This window comes from Myiozetetes cayanensis, unplaced genomic scaffold (genome assembly GCF_022539395.1).
Source record: "Myiozetetes cayanensis isolate MyiCay16 unplaced genomic scaffold, myiCay2020 scf5-8, whole genome shotgun sequence".
Classification (NCBI taxonomy): domain Eukaryota; kingdom Metazoa; phylum Chordata; class Aves; order Passeriformes; family Tyrannidae; genus Myiozetetes; species Myiozetetes cayanensis.
In genome coordinates this window covers 18,879,311-18,885,310 of record NW_026087742.1, presented here as the reverse complement: position 1 = coordinate 18,885,310, position 6,000 = coordinate 18,879,311, and the positions used below count along the sequence as shown (strand labels likewise).

The 6,000-nt window shown below is 37.1% G+C and overlaps 1 long non-coding RNA gene across 1 annotated transcript in view; it reads left to right on the top strand.

The window, feature by feature from the left end:
• Nucleotides 1–1,036: 1,036 nt before the first annotated feature.
• The window catches only part of LOC126649397 (uncharacterized), a 217,196-nt gene continuing 212,232 nt past the window's right edge, over nt 1,037–6,000 (top strand). Inside the window, exons 1-2 of the long non-coding RNA XR_007631033.1 lie at nt 1,037–1,107; nt 1,184–1,311. This is a non-coding gene — a long non-coding RNA (uncharacterized LOC126649397). The remainder of the gene's footprint in view (nt 1,108–1,183; nt 1,312–6,000) is intronic.

Here is a 6,000-nt window from a genome sequence, read left to right as displayed (position 1 = left end):
TTGTAATCACTACTGACTGTTTCCCTTTGTTTATTTAATAGACTAAATATATTTATAAAATCTTTCTGTTCCCTTGTGACTGACATTAATGTATTTGCTTATTTTATTTCTGTTATCGCTGTCATGTAAATGAACAGACTACTGTATATTGTAGTCTGCTGCTTCCTGATTTCTCAGTCCACATTTATTTTTACTCCCGTATCTTTGATCACTCTCCCAAAACCACATTAACCAAACCTTGTGCCTTGTATTTTCCTTTTTTTTTTTTTTGGCAAATTTTTGGATCTCTTGTAGAGATTTCAGCACACAAAAGATTTCTCCCTGATCACTGTGCTTGTACTTTATTCTTTTTTTTCCCCATAGTATTTGTACATACCTTTACAGTAAAATATGGAAGGACAAAGAGGACTTTCACCTATAATATTCCATATAATTCCATCAAGAGGAGGTTATCTATTGCTCAGATTCATAGGCTGCAAGTATTATTGTCACTTTCAGGTGTTGGATATTTTTGTATAAAAATTGATATACCAGGGAGGAGAAATGCAGAACTTCATGGAGCTTTTGATTATTTATTTGATATTATATCAAAGAAATCTCAACAACTAGAAAAAGGAGGATTTGAGGATATTTGTGCACATTGTGTTAACTTTAGGTGACCAGCTCTGGTAGCTCCCATTTGGGTGATGTGTTTATCAGTCTTGACAATTTAAAAAAATATCCATCAGTGTTATGGTTTTCAAAATCTCTGGGGTCTAATGAATTTTCATAGGAATGAAGGCAGAATGTGAAGGGATGCCGATGTAGCTATGGGGCAGACTGAACAGGAATCAGTTGCAAGCTGCTGTTCTCTACTTCTGAAGAAAGAGATGTTTTTGGTTTTGAATCAGGGAACGTGGAGTTCCCTGGAGCCTCTTCAGGAAAACAGTGTTTCTTTACTTCTTTTTGTGACACTTGTCCTGAGGAACAGTCATGCCCTGGGAAGTTTCAGTTATGCAATGAAGTGTTAATTATTTGCTGTAAAAATGGGACCAAATCTCAAACGTCTTCCTCCCTACCAACTGCATTTCGGCTCACCAGCTCTATTCCTGAACTGCAGATTTTTCAGTGGGTGTAAGGATAGCCCTTAAAATTTTTTAAACTGTCATTTTCTGCCTTAAACATAGACTCTGTGTTTTTCCAGGTTAAGCTTTCTACATTCCTGCTGAGATGAGCTGCAAATCCCTCCTGTTGAAGAGCATTGACACCCAGATTTCGCAAGAGCTGTGAGTAATACTAGACATAGACCTGTTCTGGGATCATGAAAAAAAAGTAAGTCTATTACTTTAGGACTAAAAACCTTGGAAAGGATGTATTCCAAAAATACTGGAAAAGCTTTTGCTGTTGAAGACTATCTCTATTCATAGTTGTGGTGACCTACACAGATTATATTAATGTGTGTAGCAGAAAATCTTCCATGAAGCCAAGAGTCACAAGAATATATTGCTCTATTAGTCAATGAATACAGCTCTGGTCTTGTCTTGGACCTGCAAGGTTTCTAAACATCATGCTATTTCTGTTTTTCCTGGTGCTGTATAGTTATACTGCAAAAGAAGTGCTTCGTGATCATTCTCTTAGATGTGTAGTACAAGGGTAAGAGACAACCCCAGTTAAAAAATAACAGCTGCGTGGTGCAAGGTTTCCCCTCCAGCATGTATGGATTTGTTGATTAAGAAAATACCTTGAAACTGTCTACTGCTGGGCCCATTTGATCTGTTCTGCCCTCTCACCTCCCCTTGACTGTTTCTTTACTTCCCTGGTTTTTTAGGAACTCCTAGAGTTTTCATATTCAAAGAGCTGAGGGACATACCATCTGTCTAGCAGGCACGCAAATGCCCTGAAGATGGTCTAGTTTAGCAAGTGCTTAATATAATACAAGCCTTTCTTTTGTGATGAGACCCAGGATTCTGAATAGAATTGTGAAACTAACATGTTTCTTTTACAGTGAAAAATAAAAGCCCAATTATGAGTAGTGTCTAAAGAAATTTGTGCTGGGCTAGGCCACTGGGTCACCTCACACAGTGTTTCCAGATCAATTTTTAGAGGTATTTGTCTGTATAGTGCTCAAGACCTTCAAAATCATCAATTTTTGTTTTCTTTTGGAATTTCTTTCTCCTCTTAATGAAACTGCTCCCACTGATTGATATGTTTTTAATGATTACTCTCACTATATACTCCAAACTATGGCAGTTTAGTCTTTAAGATCCTTTTTTATTTGACAGCTCCTTCCTACTCATTTTTTTTGTCTCTTTGTGGCAAATACTGCAGTGATATGTAGTACTGACAAAATGGGTATTACGAGGAAGTACCTACCAATCCTTGCCAATCTAATGAAGCTGTGAGGGGAGAGGAGGGAATAGACCATGTGAGTGTTTAAAACCACTTTCTGTTCAGCTCACAAACACTGATTTCTCAGGTGGATATTGAATAACCTTCTTCATAATTCTGCGAAAAAACCCCAAAAAACAAAAAACAAAACCACAACAACCAGCAAACCCTTACCATAAGACCAGTTTTCTTGACAGATACAGGTCTGGTCATCTAATGAGAGAATGGCACTTGTTGTAGGGAATTTCATGAAGACCTTCATCAGGAAGAGAATCTTTGTGTTCCTGTAAAATCATTTTTAGTACACACAGGGCTAATATTCTCGATTGCTAATATGGTGGCTATGATATATGGAGGACAGAAATGGAACCCTGGGGATTTTTGCACTTATGTGTTAATCTGAGAAAACAGAAACTTAAGCAGAAAGAAAAATTTCGTGAAATCTAAGCATTTGTAGCTCATTACTGAAAAATAATTTGTATTGTCTTTTACTCTTTCGTATTAAGTGATCATATCTTATTTTTTCATTCTACCTGTTTTCCCTCGGAGAGAGTAACATTCTGAGAATTCCCTTCCAAGGAACAGGGATGCTTTCCAATTGAACACTCCCTGTAAAAATACCCAAGTCATATAAGTTAACAGGATTTGTATCTCACTTCACCTTAACTGTTTCCTATTTCCCACAAGACCCTGTCACTGAGCTACTTAAGCTGTATGAACAGCACAGCAACAAAACAAGCAAACCAAGGCTTGGTTTATAGCATCTTACTATGTCTTTATGGTCTCACAATGTTGTTGGTGATATTGTTTCTGTGCTGGAGAAAATCTATTTGAAGAAAGCAGCTCAATGAATATGGCCCTTTTATTCTGATAATGAATTATCTCTGTAGAAACTCACATGAACAGAAACATTTGTTGCTCAAAAATTATCATGAGAATAGTTTAGACAGAATGTATTTCGGCTGAGTGTCTGGCTGGATGCATGCAGCTAGTGTAATAACTATTATGGTAGTTGTTTCCTATACCCAACTCGCTATTTGCTCTCTGTGATTGATATCCTGTGTCAGGTGGTATTTTTTCCCTCTGTGTCTGATTCCCAAACCCACAGAGGAGCTATCAAATAGGTGGAAAATGCATGTTCCCTCCATACATTTGACTGTTCTGACAAACAAAAATGTACCTGTATTATAGTATATGTGTAAAATGGGTCAACAGAATGGGAAGGCAATCAAGAAAACTTTACATTTGGACGAGGGTTTACAAGTAGCTACTTTGCATTATTTGCCCAGCTCAAGCACGAACAAAACTGATTTAAGTACTTTTCTTGTTCACAGATGGCACATAAATAGTAACTACAAAAGTACTGTGCTCTCTACATAGCTGGATGTTTCTTTTTAAGGTCTCTCTGCATTTTTTTATAGCAGTTTATCTATCTTAGCTACCTCTATCTTCCCTATTACAATAGTATTTGAACATCTCATAATCCTTAATGTATTTATCCTCCTATCATCTCTCAAAGAAAGGGAGGCATTATTATCTTCTTTTTATGGGTCTCTTAGATATGGTTCTGTTTTTTTCAAGATTGGAGACAGGTTGGCTTGAAGAAGTAAAATCCTGTGGTACACACCACCTTGATATTCCCTACGAAGTTGTCATTAAAAGTTACTGTTCCCACCCCAGAGCCAGGCTGTCTTTGAGGAATTCCCTAATTCATTTTGAGCAAAAATGAATGGAGGAAGCAAACACGTTAATTCATTTTCTAAAATAATCTGACTCTTTCTGAGTGAGATCAGGGTTTTTGCTGTCACGTGAGCAGCTGAGATGAAAGATATGAGATGACAGTGGCTGGAGAAGAGGAGCTTGGATGGGATGAAGGTGGAAGAAGGAGGTGAATCCAGTCCTTGAGGGTGTACTGTGGTAGTGCCACTCTGCCTGCGAAAAGGAGGATTCAGTTCATTTGTCTTACCTGTGTGTTGCCAACATTTGCCTTGTACCAGCACTGCCTGGTGGCACCTGATGGCACACTTGCCTAAGACCCCTAAACCAGAGGACAATTCACTCTGCAACAAAGGACTGAGTAGTTTTCAGCAGGGATTTCTCCCTCCCTGGCTTGCAGTGGTCAGGTAAGCATCTATGCTGGAGCAAGAAAGTGAAGAAAAATGTGCTATGGGTGGCTGTTGCTGGAGAAGGGCAGAATGCCCCCTGTTTCAGCAGAGAATGTCATGAAACTTCACCCCTGACAGATTCTCTCAGACACACTGCAGGGCTGTATGTGAAATGACTGGCCAGAGTTTTGCAAAGTCCGTAGGAGAACAAAGAATTCTGCCCATGTTTTCCAGGTCCTTGGCTGCAGGCCATCTGTGAGCTATTTCGTTTCTTTTGCTCTTATTTACTTGTATCTGGTTTTCTGTTGTCTAATCCTAATCGTGGTGGTTACAGATTTTAAAAACAGTATTTCACATGGTACCTGTGTAACTAAGGGATTTATAGTGTTAAATAGTCTCATGATTGTTATTCAGGGTTGTGCTAAAATTTCCTTTTATTAAATAGTATTTCTATACTTTTTTTGTTTGTTTTGTGATGGGTTGTATTGCTGATTTTAATCCTAGCCCTCAGATTTTCCTGAAGGTACATGTGTGTTTCTAGTCTGTGCCCCTAGGTTCATATACCTAAGTTACTTCATGTCGACAATAAGTTATCTTGTAGAAATTTCAATTACAGAAATTATTTTTAGGTATTTCTTTATTTTTCCCTTTTCAGAAGTGAAAGAAACTGTAATGAAGATATGTTAGGTGTTTATATAGAGTGTATCAAAATGAATACCAACCAATATATAGATGTTAAACATTTTAGTGTAACAAAACATATTTTTGTAGTTGTTATCCAACACCCACCCTCTGTATTCATGTATAATTATATGGAATTTTGAAATTTTACTTAAACTTTTATAATGAAAGCATATCAGACATTGTAAAATTTGTTAAATGATAGAAAATCTAGCTCTCATCAATTCTCTGTGTTGATGCTGTGAAAACTCTGAAAGAAAAATCAATCTGTTTCTTAACAGATTTGACAATTGTTTAGATATAATTTTTGGAAGCAATTCAGAACAAAGTAACATTTCTCTGTCCCCTAACAAACAGAAAACACTTCTAATAATGGGTTTAAAATAAGTTGTCCATAAAAGAAAAAGGGCAACACAATAAACAGAGAGTAAGTGTAACATTAGCTGAAAGAAACAGGATGAGAGGGAGCTTTTAAAAAAGGATCAGAAAGAGTAGAAGGGCCTACCAAAACCCAGATTTGACTAATGTACTGCTCTTCTGTCTTAGGTAGTATTAAGCAAATTTCATTGCCGAGTTTAAAAACAGGGTTATTTGAATTTCCTAGGCTGCATTCTTCTCTGACTTGGAAAACTAATTGCAAAGTGAGTTAGACAGGACAGTGTTCCTAGCAAGTCATGTAGAGTTTCTCTCAAGGTTTTAATTTCCTAAACTGCTTGGTAGTTTTTATGAGAATGATCTGCCTTTTTTTTTTTTTCCTGTTCCAAGTTCAAATAAATGCTATAGAAACTCTTCCTTGCGTCACTTCTAAGTCTTTCTTGTAGGCTTTTGTTGATGTTTCTAGTTCAAA